Below are 16,209 nucleotides of genomic sequence, written 5' to 3'. Positions count from 1 at the left end.
TTCTAGGTACTTTACATAAATGGAATCATACAATATTTATCCTTTTGTTTCTGGCTTATTTCACCATAATGCTTTCTAGGTCCCTCTATGCTATAGCATGTGTCAGAATTTCCTCCCTTTTGAAGGCCGCATCTGTTGTATGGATGTAGAACATTTTGTTTATTGATTCATCTGATGATGGACATTTTGGGGCTGTTTCCACCTTTTGACTCTTGTGAATAATGCCGCTACGAACATTAATATATAAGGCTCTCTTTGTGTTCCCATTTGTAATTCTTTTGGGTATCATCTACCTAGGAGTGGAATCGTATGATAATTGCACTTTTTGAGGAACTGAAGAAAAGAAAACTTTTGAGGTATTGCCTTTTTTCTTCACTAACCACAAGTTGGCTCTGCAGTCCCCAAATGTGATGTGACAGAATGTCTCTCAATATACGGTTGCCATTTAAAGCCATGAGGTTTGAGGTCATGGGTACACCCCCACAGCCTGTGAAACGCTCTAGAAGCTGGTTTGGTATTCCTGATACCTGATACTGGTTGGGGGAGGCAATTCACTTTGGGGTATCTTGTCTGAACCAATGATATCTCCTTACAGAAGAGCTCCAGGTCTTTTCCCAAGGGCACCCTGCTTTTTAGGGCAACTCCCAAACTAACAGTGCATCGTTGGATTGATCCAGATTGGGGACTCTGGAGAACTGGACTAAATCCCAGAGCTGCTCCAGGCAAGACTAGGAAACCACCTACCTCTTCCTAAACTACCAAATCACATTTATCACCAAGTCCTGCCAATTTTAATTTTTCCATATCACTCGATCCTATTTTCTTTCCATCTCTACTGTCACCCTCCTAGTCCAGGTTACCCTCACCTCTCTTGTGAACTCATGCAGTAGCATTTCTCACTAGTCTTTCCTCATGTACTCTTGTTCTTCACACTGTAGCCAGAATGATTTTTGAAATTCAGATCTGATAATGTCAGCAATAGGAGTTTGGTGGAGGGGAGCAGACAAGATGATTACAAAGTTCATATGGAAAGGTAAACAGGTTATAACCAGGAAGTTTCTGAAAAACAACAATAATGAGAAAAGACCAGCCCTAGCAAATATCAAAATAGATTTAAAATGCCATAGTACTAAAATGGTTTTACATCATTGCATGGCTAGACAGATCAGTGGAACAGAATGTAAAACCATAAAAAGAGACCCCAAATAGATGAGAACTTAAATTATAATGAAGATGGCATTTCGAATCACTGGGGAAATTTGATTTTGAGGCAAATGGTAAAACTGTTTCCTTAACTCATGCATCACACTAAAACAAGTTCCAAATGTATCAGATTATATAATATTAAAAAAAATTGAAACCATAAACAAGTACAAGAAGAGAATTCAGGAGAATGTCTTCCCGCCCAGTATTCACTGAAAAACTCCCACCATCACCACCAATTTTAAGAATTTGAGGAATTCAGTCTCAAAACAAATGAGTGACATATCTTGAGTTCAGAGGAGGAAGGTGGAGGAAGGCCGGGATGGGAGCTGCTGGGAGGAGGTGGAAGGACAGGTGTCAGCAAAGCTGCAATGGGAGAGATGACAATAGAGTGTGTTTGAGGGAAAATGAAGAGATGGGCCAATAGGGGAGGAGCAGAGTTCAGGAAGCATTTCTACCTACGGGGCAAGATATTCTGGTCCCGGCAAGGAGCTCTCAGATAGTCCAGCTTCACACCAGCTTCTCCCTGAGAAGCCTCTGAGGTGCTGATGACATGTGCTACCGACAGTCTGAGTCATTGATTAAGCTCTGATTCATATGCGTTACCAGTCCACCGAGGTGAAGATACGGCTGAAACTGACAAGAAAGTTGAAGAGCCTGGGCAGGATGAGTGTTTGAAGACCAGGCTGGCATCCTCCCTACACAAGAGCAGAATAATCCAGAAACAGGACCTGCATTTCCCAGGAGAGTTTGCTCCTGGGTCGGCTTTCATCACAGGACAAGAGAGGACTCAGGAACGTCAGGCTGAGAGGTTTTATCTTTATGCCGTTAATGATGGGGAACCATGGAAGATTTATGAAAAACAACAGTGTTTCTAGAAGATTGGTCCAGTGGCTCTCTGCTGGCAGCCTCAGATGGCGGCTGTGATGCTGGAAGTGGTGGTGAGGGTGGTTGACCTGGCAAGGGTGGTTGGTGGGCTATGGTCCCATCACTAGGGGGTGGGGGGAGCTGGAGAGAAACAAATGGACTCCAGTGAACACTCATAAAGTAAATGAATGTGGAGAAGTGCCTGTGTAACACACGCAGATGCTAACTGGTTGTTCTACTGGCACTATCACACGCAGCCACACTTGCAGGTGGGGATGATATTTTTCTCCCTGGAATAAGGTTCTCTTTCTGTCCTCAGGAAGACAGGTTTGGACAACTTTTGAGAAAGAAGACTGTGAAATGTAAAGAGAAAGAAGGGCCATGTTCTGAAGGGTGTAGTTATAAGCCCTCTCATGGGGGCAGCAAAGAAGGGAGTTTGCTGGGCTGGCAAAACTGAGCCCAGAGCTCTGCCACCGGAATCCTTTACACCAAGAGAGGGATCTAATGTCATGAAGCTTGGACAGGACTCTGAAGTTCAAGAAAGGGAGACAGGCAACTGTTGGTAGACTGTGCTTCAGAAAGCTGTGGGTTGGGGGAAACCTCCTTTGTGAAGTTTTGCTCCAGGTAAGGAATTTACACTTTTCCTGCTGATTTATCTAAGTATTATAGAATTAACTCTCTTAATTGACCATGTAAACCTAAAAGTAAATGGTAGGAACAGGAAACAATATTTTGCCAAAAACCCTGATTTAAGATCAGCTTTACTATGCTTTAAAAATGAATGTTGGTCACTAATCATCAGAGAAATGCAAGTCAAAGCCACAATGAGGTATCACCTCACACCGATCAGAATGGCCATCATCACAAAGTCTGGAAACAACAAATGTTGGAGAGGGTGTGGAGAAAAGGGAACTCTCCTGCACTGTTGGTGGGACTGTAAGTTGGTCCAGCCACTATGGAAAACAATTTGGAGGTTCCTTAAAAAACTACAAATAGAACTACCATATGATCCAGTCATCCCACTCCTGGGCATATACCCAAAGAAAACCATAATCCCAAAAGAAACTTGTACCATAATGTTTATTGCAGCACTCTTTACAATAGCCAGGACATGGAAGCAACCTAAATGCCCATCAACAAATGAATGGATACAGAAGATGTGGCATATATATACAATGGAATATTACTCAGCTATAAAAAGGGATGAGATGGAGCTATATGTAATGAGGTGGATAGAACTACAATCTGTCATACATAGTGAAGTAAGTCAGAAAGAGAAGGACAAATATTGTATGCTAACTCACATATACGGAATCTAAAAATGGTACTGATGAACTCAGTGACAAGAACAAGGAAGCAGATACAGAGAATGGACTGGAGAACTCGAGGTATGGGAGGGGGCGGGGGGTGAAGGGGAAACTGAGAAGAAGCGAGAGAGTAGCACAGACATATATATACTACCAACTGTAAAATAGTCAGTGGGAAGTTGTTGTATAACAAAGGGAGTCCAACTCGAGGATGGAAGATCCCTTAGAGGACTGGGGCAGGGAGGGTGGGGGGGACTCGAGGGGGGGGGTGTCAAGGAAGGGAGGGAATACGGGGATATGTGTATAAAAACAGTTGATTGAACCTGGTGTACCCCCAAAAAAAATAAAAAATTAAAAAAAAAAAAATGAATGTTGGGACTTCCTAGGTGGTGCAATGGGTAAGAATCTGCCTGCCAGTGCAGGGGACATGGGTTTCATCCCTGCCCCAGGAAGATACCACATGCCGCAGAGCCATTAAGCCCGTGCACCACAACTATTGAGCCCATGAGCTGCAACTACTGAAGCCCACGTGCCTAGAGCCTGTGCTCTGCAACAAGAGAGGCCACTGCAATGAGAAGCCCATGCACCACAATGAAGAGTAGCCCTCACTCGCCACAGCTAGAGAAAGCCCGTGTGCAGCAATGAAGACCCAACACAGCCAATAAAATAAATTAATTAATTAATTAAAAAAATGAATGTTATTAATGTAGAATTTGGGTCATCAATGACTGCAAGGCTACATGACCAGCAGGTAATACGTGGTACAAGAGTTCAGGAACTCTGTCCCTTGACCTTTGCAGAGCTCCCTGGGACACACACGGTTTCCCCCGCCACCTTTACATTTGCTGAAGGACAGGCTCATGTTCTGTCTTGTTGCATAAGACAGCAGCATAATGACACTGTCAAATGAGCATGTATCACACGAGGCGGCTGGTGATAATCCTTGTCTTAGACTTTTGGCTCTCTGGATGTCTGTCATGAGGAATATCATGTTCAGGAGGATTTACTCATGGAGTATCTGCTTCTTGGGCTCATGGGAATTGAAATCCAAAGTAATCATTCAAAGTCACAGGTTTACCAAATAGGTCCTATGGTTTTTGATGTCACTATGAAGGTCAGCTAAAAGGCATCCAAATTGGAGAGGAGGAAGTAAAATTATCTCTGTTTGCAGATGACATGATCTTATATGTAGGAAATCCTAAAGACTCCACAAAACAACTGTTAGAATAAATGAGTTCAGTGAAGTTGCAGGATACAAAATCAACATACAAAGACCAGTTGAGTTTCTATACACTAAACAATGAACTATCTGAAAAGAAAATTAAGAAACAATCCCATTTACAATAGCACCAAAGAGAATAAAATACTTAGGAATAAACATAAGCAAGGGGATGAAAGACATGCTATGGAGAGCTATAAAACACTGATGAAAGAAATTAAAGGATACACAAATAAATGGAAAGCTATCCTGTATTCATGGATTAGAAGAATTAATATTGTTGAGATGGCCATACCTACCTAAAGCAATCTACAATTTCAATGCAATTTCTATAAAAATCCCAAAGACTTCATTACACAAACAGAAAACATAATCCTAAAATTCATATGGAACCACAGAAGACCCTGAATGGCCACAGTGATATTGGGAAAGAACAAAAAAGCTGGAGGCATTAAACTTCCTGATTTCAAACTATATTATAAAGCAATAGTAATCAAAACAGTATCATACTAGCATAAAAACAGAGACCAATGGAACAGGATAGAGCCCAGAAATAAACCCACGCATATAGTGTCAATTAATTTTTGATAAGTAGGCTCGAAGAACACACAATGAGGAAAGAATAGTCTCTTCAATAAATAGTGTCTGGAAACTGGATCTCCACATGCAAAAGAATGAAACTGGACACTTACATTTCACCATACACAAATAGTAGCTCAAAACAGATTAAAGAGTTGAATGTAACATCTGAAACCATAAAACTCCTAGAAAAAAACCTGGGGAAAACACTTCTTGACATTGATCTTGACAATGATTTCTTGAATATGACACCAAAATCACAGGCAACAAAAAGCAAAAACACACAGGTGACACTATGTCAAACTAAAAAGCTATTACACAGCAAAGGAAACCATCAACAGAGTGAAAAGGCAACCTGAAGGATGGGAGAAAATATTTGCAAACCATATACAAACTATACTTCAATAAAGCTGGAAAGAACATAAAGTACAAATTAAAAAAAATTTTAAAGGATAGGCGAGGGATCCTAACTGTTTTATTATAAATTTTAAAAAGCTTTACTGAAATATAATCTACATAAAATTCTCTGGATGTTAGTATATGATTCAACAATGTTGAGTATATTTATAGTTGTGCAACCATTGCCACAAGCCAGTTTTAGAGCATTTCATCATCTCCCAAAGTTCCATCATGTCCATTTGCAGTTAATCCTCTCTCCCACCTCCAGCCCTAGGTAATCACTGATATCTTTTCTGTCTCTATAAATTTGCCTCCTTCGGACATTTCATATAAATGGCACAATTCAATATTTAGTCTTTTGCATCTAGTTCTTTTACTTAGCATAATGTTTTTGAGTTTCTTCCAAGTTGTAGCATGTATCTGTCTGTGTCCTTTCTTTTTTACTGTTGAATATTATTCAATTGTACGGACGGATGTACCATAATTTGTTTCCAGCTTTTGGCATACAGGTTTTTGTTTGGACATGTGTTTTCATTTCTTATAGGTAGATTCCTAGGAGTGGAATTGCTGGGTCATGTGGAAAGATATGTTGTTTTAAGAAATTGCCAAACTGTTTTCCAAACTGGCTGTGCCATTTTATTTGCTTGCCAGCAATGTTTGAGGGTTCTAGTTTCTTCACATCCTCATGGACATTTGGTATTGTCTGTCTTTTTTATTATAGCCATCCTACTGGGTATGTAATGGTATCTCATTGTGGTCTTAATTTGTATTTCCTTAACGACTAATGGTGTTGAGCATCCTTTCATGTGCTTATTAGCCATTTGTATATTTTCTTTAGTTCAATGTCTTTTCAAGTCTTTTGTCCATTTTTCAGTTGGGTTGTCTTTCTATTGTTGAGTTTTGAGAGATTGCAAGAATATATATATATATGTATATATATATATTTCAAGAATATATATAAAAAATGATTTGCAAGTATATTCTCCCAGTCCATGGTGTGTGATGTCTTTTGAAGCAAAAGAATGTTTAACTTTGGTAAAAGTCAATTTCCTAATTTTTATTTTTATGGATCATGATTTTGGTGTCATATATATGAACTCTTTGCATAACTCAAAGTCACAATTTTCTCGTGTGTTATTCTCTGGAAGTTTATCATTGTAGCACTACATTAGTAGCACTTAGTTCTATGATCCATTTTGAGTTAATTTTTGTGTATGGAATGAGGTAAGTTTCAAAGTTTGGATTTTTTGCATATGGATATCCGATTGTCCCAAGACCATTTATTGAAAAGACAATCCTTTCTTTTGTTGAATTACCTTGGTAGCTTCGTCAAAAATCAAATTGACATAAATGTGAGGGCTTATTTCTGGACTCTCCAATTCTGATACATCTATAGAGACTGTCCATGTATATGAGTGTGCCGCTATTGCACTGTCTTGATTACTGTGAGTTTTTAATACGTTTTAAAATCAGGTAGTCTAAGTCCTCCAACTTTGTTGTTCTTTTTCAAAATTTTGTTTTAGCTATCCTAATTCCATTGCATTTCCATATAAATTTTAGGATCGGCTTATCAATTTCTACAAAGACACCACTGGAATTTTGATAGGGATTGTGTTGAATATATAGATCAATTTGGGGAGAATTGCAATCTTGACAATACTGAGTCTTCCAATCCATAAATGTGGAATGTCTATTTATTTAATCTTTAATTTCTCTTTTCAATGTTTTATAATTTTCATTATACAAGTCTTTTAAGTTTTTTCTTAAGTATTTTATTCTTTTTGATACTATTGTGAATATAATTATTTTCTTAATTTCATTTTTGAATTGTTAGTATAAAGAAACATAAATTAATATTTAAAAATCAGTTGTATCTTGTGACCTTGCTAAGCTTATTTACTAGTTGTAGTGGTTTGTCAGTTGAATCCTTGGGATTTACTACATACAAAATCTTATCATGTATGAATTAAGACAGTTTTACTTTTTCCTTTCCAATCTGGATGCTTTAATGTTTTTTCTTCATCACCCTACCTAGAACCACCTGTACACTGTTGAATAGATGTAGCAAAAGTCATGTCCTTGTTTTTTTTCTTGATATTAGGGAAATAATAATTCAATCTTTCACTATTAATAGAATACTCACTGAGGGTTTTTGTTGTTGTTGTTTTGTGGATGCCTTTCATCAGGTTGATGAAATTACCTTCTATTCATAGTTTGTGAGAGGTTTTTTTTTTTTTCTTTCATGAATGGATGTAATTTTTCAAAATTTTTTCTGCTTCTATTGAGATGATCATGTGGCTTTGTCTTTTATTCTATTAACAAGATACTACATTGAATGGCTTTCGGATGTTAAACCATCCTTGCATTACTTGGATAAATCCCAGCTAGTCATGGTGCATAATCTTTTTCATATATTGCCCATTTCAATTTGGTAATATTTTGTTAAGGATTTTTACATTTAAGTTTTTGAAAGATATTTGTCTTTGGTTTTATTTTCTTGTAATGTCTTTGTCAGGCTTTGGTATCAGGGTAATGCTGGGAACACTCAGAGTTTCTATTGACTGCTTTTTTCCTGTATAAGAGAACATTGCCCTGTTTCTTTGCCTACCTCTTTTTTTTTTTTTCTGAAAATTTGAAATTTTAGATAATATATTGTGGTAGCTCTGAGTTCCAATTTTCTCCCCCAAGCCCCAAGGTTGTTGTTGCTGTTTGGTTTATTTTTTAGTTTAGTAACTTACCTGAGATAAACTGTGAAATCTGTCTCCCTCATAGTATGTGGACAAAATATTTCTGCTCAGTTTTCTTTAAAAAAAATGTTAAAGCTTTGTTTCCTAGGAGTCACTCCTGTGTTTACGTGGCTTGGTAGGCAGCCAATGATTGGACAGAGGTTGTGCTCAAATGCCTTGAGCCAGTAAAATTTCCATCCTCTTCCAATGTATCTATGTGTGGGTAGGGGAATGCATTCAAGTTTCAGCCATGTTTGAGTCTGCCCTAATGTTTAGTTTCTGCTGGACCCTTTCATGTCCCCTCTGTGCATGCTGGGAATGTGTAGATGGAGAGCTGGGTCCTTCCTGGTTTCCACTGCACAAGAATGCAGCCCCAGCCAGACAGATGCTTGCCCCAACCTCAATCCCATCCTCACGCTGGTAGAGCTGTTGGCCTTCTCCACTCATCTGCCACCAAGAGTTGCTTCCACTGATAACACTGCTGGGCACAGGTGTTGTCTACTGCTCCAAATCCAGCGAGCCCCCTTCAACAGTGGCAATAAAAACGGCAGTGCTCACAGTCTGCCCTGGCAGAACCTCTGTGACACTGCAGCTGGGAGGGGGCGTGGGAGAAGCTCCAGCCAAGAATGTCATAGAGACCCACTGTTAGTACCCAAAGTTGAGATGTTTCCCAACCATAAATGCTTCTCATATTGTTGCATGCCTTTGGTTGATTTCCAGAACATTAAAATGGCTGTCTACATTGTCTATCTTTATAGTTGCTTTTTGGGGAGAAGATTTTCTATTCACTCACAGCTGAAAGTCCTAACTGCCATTTCATTCTATTTTTGACGGGGTGGGGGGGAATCTAGTCTTCAAACCAAAATCCTAACTATTATACCTATCACTCTCTTAGTTGTAAAGGGTGGAAGCCCTTAAAGCAGCAAGAAAACTGAGAATCCTAGGTGTCTGGGTTAAGGAAAAAGGCACAGGCTGATTTCGTACATGAGCACAGACCAAGGAACATGAAAAAGAGGGAGAAGGGCTTGCTTTGTACTCTACCCTCTATTCTGCCTTGGGACAGTGGGATAGTGAGTAAGTGCATGTAGGGATGGGGCTTAATAAGCAAAGAAAGAAACCACAAGAAAAAGAGAGCTTTTTAAAAATTGTGGTTAAAAAAATAACACAAAATTTGTCATGTTAACCATTTTTAAGTGTGCAATGTGATAGTGGTAAGTATATTCACACTGTTGTCAAATACATCTCCAGGACATTTTCATCTTGCAAAACTGAAACTCTGTACCCTTTAAAAAACAACTCCCTTTCCTCCTTCCTGTGTAGTTTTTATTAAATAAAAATTCATAGCTTCTAGATATCACAACCGCAAATTTATAACTTCTATGTATCAAAACCACAGATTGGAAGATAGAGCCTATTTGCAGCAAATTATATTATGAAGTGCTTTTATATGTCCAAAAGGAAAATACTCAAATAGCAAAGTTGATCCCCAAAATTGAAAAGACAATTCATGAAAGAAGAAGTTCCAAAGAACTTACAAAATGCTATTTAGGGAATTCCCTGGTGGCACAGTGATTAAGAATCTGCCTGCCAACACAGGGACACAGGTTCAGTCTCGGGGCCAGGAAGATCCCACATACTGTGTAGCAACTAAGCCTGCGAGCCACAACTACTGAGCAGGTGCTCTAGAGCCCGCGAGCCACAAATGCTGAGCCCACGTGCCTAGAGCCCGTGCTCCACAACAAGAGAAGCCACAGCAATGAGAAGCCTGCACGTGCTGCAACAAAGAGTAGCCCCAGCTCTCTGGAACTAGCGAAAGCCCACGCAGCAACGAAGACCCAAAGCAGCCAAAAACAAAACAAAATAAAACAAAACAAAAAACCCCAAACAAACCACTATTTAACCTCATTAGCAATCAAAGAAATTTTGCTTCTAGGATTGGCAAAAACATTGTCAGTGATAGTGTTCAGTGCCAAAAGTAATTACTCTCTCAGTAAGGTTGGGCGGGCTTACACCTGCTGGTGGAAACATAACATAGTACAACTGACAGAGTTTTGTTTGGCAATATATTTCAAAATCTAACATATTTGTGACTTTTGACTCACCAATGCCACTTTTAACATCCTATCCTTAGACAATATGCCCAAAGCGATGTGCCCCAACATTTATTTACAAGAATGTGTACCACATCGTTGTTTATAAAAGCAAAAATATATAAGCAATCTAAATATCTAGCAGTAGAACACTGGTTACATAAAGTAGAACACATTCATCTGACAGGTTAGTATGCAGGCTTTAAGAATAAAGAATTCTTAATGAGAGGCCCATGTTAAGTAAAAAAATAAACAGACAAACAAACAGATAGAAAACTGTATGTATAAGCATGCACAAAGGGAAAATAAAAGAGTAGAAGGAAATACACCAAAATGGTGGTTACCTTTGGGTGGTGGGAGATTCAAAATTTTCAAAATCAAAATATTAAAAATTGTTAGTAATGGGTATGTAATTTTCAGTAATGAGTATGTATTGATCTTATAATCAGAAAAAAAGCCTTAAAAATGAAACTTTTATAAAATACTTAATATACATACCATACACAAATATTTTTAAAAATTTAAACTTTCATACACTGTTCAAGTAATTAATCTGACTTAGTATTTGTGAAATTGGACCTAGGGCTCAACCTACAAATTTGTGAAAATTGGAATTTTTTTCCTGTTCTAAAAGTTGTAATGCTTTTTTGGTGGCTACTTTAAAACAAAACTGAAGCACGGGAATAACTATGCCAGGATTTTATCATGGAAGTTTGGATCTTTTTTCCCAGGTACTTAGACATGACAATTAAATTGAACATTAACTTGGTTTTGAGACTTGTGGTTTTAGGAAGCTGAAATAGGTACTTTAGGAACATGATGGATTAAGTAAAATGATTCTGTAAAGTGTTCTGTGAACCTAACTACCATTTACGATTGTGATACTCTGGGGGAAAATGAATTCCAAATTCCAAACAACGTTCATATGTTTGGACAAGTTCCTCTCAAATATATGAATTCTGAAAAAGTCACAATTTTAATTTTAATTTTGCAAATATTTTAAAACAAATATTCTCATGATGAATTTTTAAGAAATATCTTCCCTGGAATGAAAAACACTAAGAGAACAGAATCTTATTGACATGACTAATTCTCTGGCCACTGTACTTGAGGGAAAGGAGGAGTACCTGTGGAGCTGACCTACCTGAGTGACTAGCAGCTGTTTAATATACAGGGAACTGAATGAAGGTTGCAAAGGCCTGATTCGGGTCACATCCACTGAGCAAGAAACTACACATACTGCAAAAGCTCTGAGAACCCCTGGACCCGGGATGGGGATGAACTGCTGCTCTCCGTGGTGGGGGACCCTCCCCAGACATGGACTGCTCCCTGCAGCTGGACTGACCCGTTCAGTTCCAGCTTGGCCCAAGGACCCTGGCAGAAAATCTGATCTGACCTGACATGTGGTTGGTATCAAACCTCAGCCAAGAATGTGCTCTGCTGGGAAGGGCATTCATCACTCATAGCGTTAGATGTGAGCACTTGAAGACCTGTGCCAGGAGGAGTAAAGTGAGGGGTAAACCCCTCACGTACCAATCCAAGCCCAAGTCATGGGAGTGGAGAGCAGTTTAAGAGCCTAACAGGTTTGCTTGAAATATTCAGATGTGCTGGAAACTGACTAGATCCCAGTGCCGGGCCAGCCCAGAGTAGTTGGTGAATTGCACGGCTCCCATTCATTCCAGACTCCAGGGAATGAACACAGCCCCAAAGGCCTTTCAGAGAAGCAATTAAATGACAACTGATAAAAAATACATTTTCAGCCCTGCTCCTTAGATGGAAAAATCTCCTCTCAAATGAAGGTTTTTTTCCTTCTCCTATAGCTTCAGTAAAAGAGCCTACCTAAACGTATTTTCTCTATTCCATACTACTTCACTTGGAATGATGCCAAACATTTTTAGGTCTTTATTTTTAATCACAAACTCACGTGTTTTTTGATGCTATTAGAGGGACACAAATATGTGCCCTCCTTTTTTCTCTTCAACATCCCTCCTTCTATCCCCTCCTTCGAATAATCCTAAAACATTCAGAACAGTGACCTGGTCTGAGTTTAATCCCAAGGTCTCGGGTTCTGATTTTCTTCCATTCCTGCTCCACCAAATGTAAGAATTAAAAAGAAATTCTGTGGTTGCAGGCTAACGAGATGAGTAATCCATTAGATATAAAAATAGACATATAATCCGTTATATATAAATAAATATATATTTCAATCCACTGCTCCTCAAATTTATTTTGCTAGGAGATGGGTGATAGGAGTTGAGGGAGTTTGTCTTTCAAATTGTTTGTGAAGAACAAAATTAAGTTTCATAACCAGTGTCGACTTTTCCATTTACCAGCTGCCAGGCAACTCCGCTTTCACGATCACATCACATTTATCTACTGTGTTGGGACACTTCTGGCTTTATCCTGTCCTGCTAAGTGTGATAACATTTATTTTTTATCATCACAACCTCTTTCTCTCTTCAATCTCACCTTAAAGTTATCTCCTCTTATCTGGAACGGACCTTCTTCTGTGAAGAGGATTGGGCTTTAAATAAAACCAACGGATATCCATAATCGCAAAGGTGTGGAATTTCTGTGTTCTGTTGCTTCATAGAAATGTGTTCCCAAATGTGTTCCCGTTATTTTAAAGTCTTTCAGCTTTTCAGTATCTTTCTTCTCAAATGAAGATACAACTGAAATAAACAGAACACATCCACAGTGCACTTGATACCTAATAATTCTGGATGATGATTTTTCGTCCTGTGAGAAGTTTCATTCCATCAAGGTACAGTGATGCATGCACTGTGCTGTGTTAAAACAATTTGCTTTTGAGGATTATAGTGCCCAGTAGGGGGTGAATATTTACAGTTATGTCCCTTTCAAAGTCACCCACTTGAAGCTGCTAATTTTAGCCGTGAGTCTCATAAGAGGTTTCCTTCTAAGCTGTCAGTTTCTAGGTATGGTACATTAAAATGTTTTTGCAAAGAGGCAAAGTGGTTACGGAATGATACTTCTGGATATTCTATGTTCTTTCTTGGAACTGGACAAAATTCAAGAAAAGAAATGCCCACGTGATAAAACCTACTTTGCCAACATGAACGATTCTTGACCATTTGAAAAAACAGGGCTCAAGGTATTTCTTCTCTGGATTTCTTCTGGTCTGCCTCTCTTTTCTTCTTACTACTGCAGTCAAAATAGGAAGAGAGAGAATGTGTAAGTGTGTGTGTGTGTGTGTGTGTGTGTGTGTGTGTGAGAGAGAGAGAGAGAGAGAGAAGGGGGGGTGTGGGGGAGAGGAGGGGACCACTGGAGGAGGAGGGTGGATCCTGCCTTGCTGTGGCTTCTGCTTTTCTCAGAGAACTTCAGAGAACGACTGTAATACCAGTTCTAAATGAACAACACATGACTCTTATTTTCGCCACCCCTCCCCCCAACCCCCTTCAGGTTTCCGATGTGTATTTCATGTGCCTGATAGCCTTGGTAGGAGAACTGCTGGTGTTACTCTGGCCTTAATCACTTTATCAGGCAGCAAGATTTTGCTTTTCTAAGAGGCGAGCACCTGAACCTGAGGTCCTGCATGGGCTCTGCCAAACGCTGCTGTCTCCCCGCCACCAGTGACAGCTCGTCTGGGTTTCATCAGCTCCCCCGGGGCTGCATTTCACCAGGCCCCTTTGCCAGGGCCTCCCCGGCAGCGTCAACAAGTGTCGCTCCCACTGCAGAAACAGCCCTCAAGTTTCATCACAGTGATGCTAAAAAATATTCTCCAGCTTCAGGAATGACCTAGTTCATTCAAGGGCAGGGAAAAAAAAAATGCTCCTCTTCCAGAACTTCCCTGGGCACGGAATTCTCCCTCTTAGGAAGATAGGAGCTTTTCTGGAAACAGAGCCAACTGTGCTTTGAAAAACTTTGGAAAAGACCCTGAACCTTGTAACTCCTCTGAATCTCCAGTCCCAGGAACAGGGACGCCCAGTCAATGCCTCACACACAACCTGGGAAGCCCACAGCCGAGCCAGCCCCCCTATCACGTCTCTTGGACAAAAAGTATTGAAAAGTAAGTATCTAGACTTCGGTTTTTAACCTAACGAATAGCTGTGCTTTACATATGTAGTTGTTTACATTTTCTACAAGAGGGAACAATGCAGATTGTTTCCTTATGAACTAGAACAAGATGAAAGAAGTAGGGTCTATACAGCATATTTGGGTACATTACAGGGTTTTAAAGTGGTGAAATTCTCCTTTTTTAGTTTCAGTCCATTCTGACCCTTTTGAGAAACTATTATTATTTTTTAATGTCTGTTTATTTTGGCTTGACAATAATTTTAATAGATTCTTTCACCTCAAGGCTATCTCAATAATTAGGAAAAATAAACATCTAGGATGACTTAAAGGAGGGATTTGTGAAGGCTTTGCAAAGTCAAGTGCATGAAAATCTGAGTTAACAACCCAGGTATCTCAGGCCCTGGGAACTTCTGCCTGAAACATTTGAGTGTTTTAGTCAAAAGTTATTCCTATTTTCTCCCCCTCACTGAGCAACCTGCTTCAGTGCCTGCAGCCTATGGGCAGAGGCCAGGCAATGGTTTGGGGCCAGTTTGCTCTGGCATGGGACACTGTGAGAGACCCAGGCAGACGGGCCTGCCACAAATCCAAACCCACGCCTAAAAGTTATTCCCTTTATTTGGATTATTTGGATGATTGTAAATCTCCACTGTTTGAGGGGACACAGCAGTATCTTGTCTGACAACGGGAATGAAAGCTGCTGAAAAGCTATCAGGCATTTCAAAATGGCTGATGCAAACATTCATTGAGTCATTAAAACAGATTTTCTTCCTTTTTTAAAAACTGGGTTAAGAACACTGAACCTGAGAGCTACTGTCTTAATACATTTTTAAGTGTCCAGTATTGTTAACTATAGGCAAGACATTATACTTGGGTTGCTAGATTTTTTAAAAAAATTTAAGGCAAAAAGTCAGCCCCAGAAAGATCGATAAAATAGCAGCACTGTCACATTACATTTTGATGAACACATCCAAACTCTGAAACCACCGATTAAGGGTGTCAGTTACAGACATCTGGCAATCATTTAAAAATAGATAAAAGCAAGAGCAGCATTTAGAGCTGCTTCTGTTCTAATTATTTCCCTCCCACAACCTTTTCCTTAAGTAAAGGTAGCCTTCATTTTTGAAGATCAGTTAACCAGGAATGGTCAAAAACATTTTATAACAGCATATCAGCTAAGTGTAGATCAAATGAGCTTCTTTGCTGTAAGGCTTCTGAACTGAAACCCCGGATGTTGTGAGCTGCCTTCTGAATGGGCAAATTGACAAATCCTGTATTAAAAGGCAACTGATGGCCAAGAAACATGATCAGATCTTGGAAATCCAGATTTAAAACAAATTCAAATGTATTTTAGCTCCCACACTCCATTGTCCTTTGAAGTTTTTGCAAAACATACAATCACAATTTGGGGAAGATTTTTAGGTAGGGTGGAATTCCATTTTCCTTGCAAAGACACCCTCCCCCCCAATTTAATCCATTTTTCATCACCCCACACACACTTACCTGTAGATATCAGCCTATGGAAGGAGGATGCAGTGAAGTGTCCTAATCTGGATGGATGTGGGGAAAGCAGGGTAGAGTTGAGGAATGAAGCCCAGGCTCTGGAGGCAGATTTGGAACCAGATCCTGACTTTAGCACAGTTTCCAGCCTGTCTGAACTCCAGTGTTCTCACCTGTAAAATGAAGATAACAACATCCACTTTGACAGGACTGATGGGGGAATTACATGAGTAAATATATCTAAAGTATCTGTCACATCGTAGTTTCTCCACACAGACTAGTTCCTC

The 16,209-nt window shown here is 39.5% G+C and overlaps 1 non-coding gene across 1 annotated transcript; it reads right to left on the bottom strand.

Moving 5' to 3' along the window:
• Positions 1 to 14,889: 14,889 nt before the first annotated feature.
• LOC130832156 (small nucleolar RNA SNORA42/SNORA80 family) lies at positions 14,890 to 15,021 on the bottom strand. Its single transcript, XR_009048235.1, has one exon. It is a non-coding gene; the product is annotated as a small nucleolar RNA SNORA42/SNORA80 family (small nucleolar RNA).
• Positions 15,022 to 16,209: the final 1,188 nt, after the last annotated feature.

Source organism: Hippopotamus amphibius, chromosome 11 (assembly GCF_030028045.1).
Source record: "Hippopotamus amphibius kiboko isolate mHipAmp2 chromosome 11, mHipAmp2.hap2, whole genome shotgun sequence".
Lineage (NCBI taxonomy): Eukaryota > Metazoa > Chordata > Mammalia > Artiodactyla > Hippopotamidae > Hippopotamus > Hippopotamus amphibius.
Note: the sequence above shows the minus strand (reverse complement) of the source record. Positions and strands in the feature narration are given on the sequence as shown.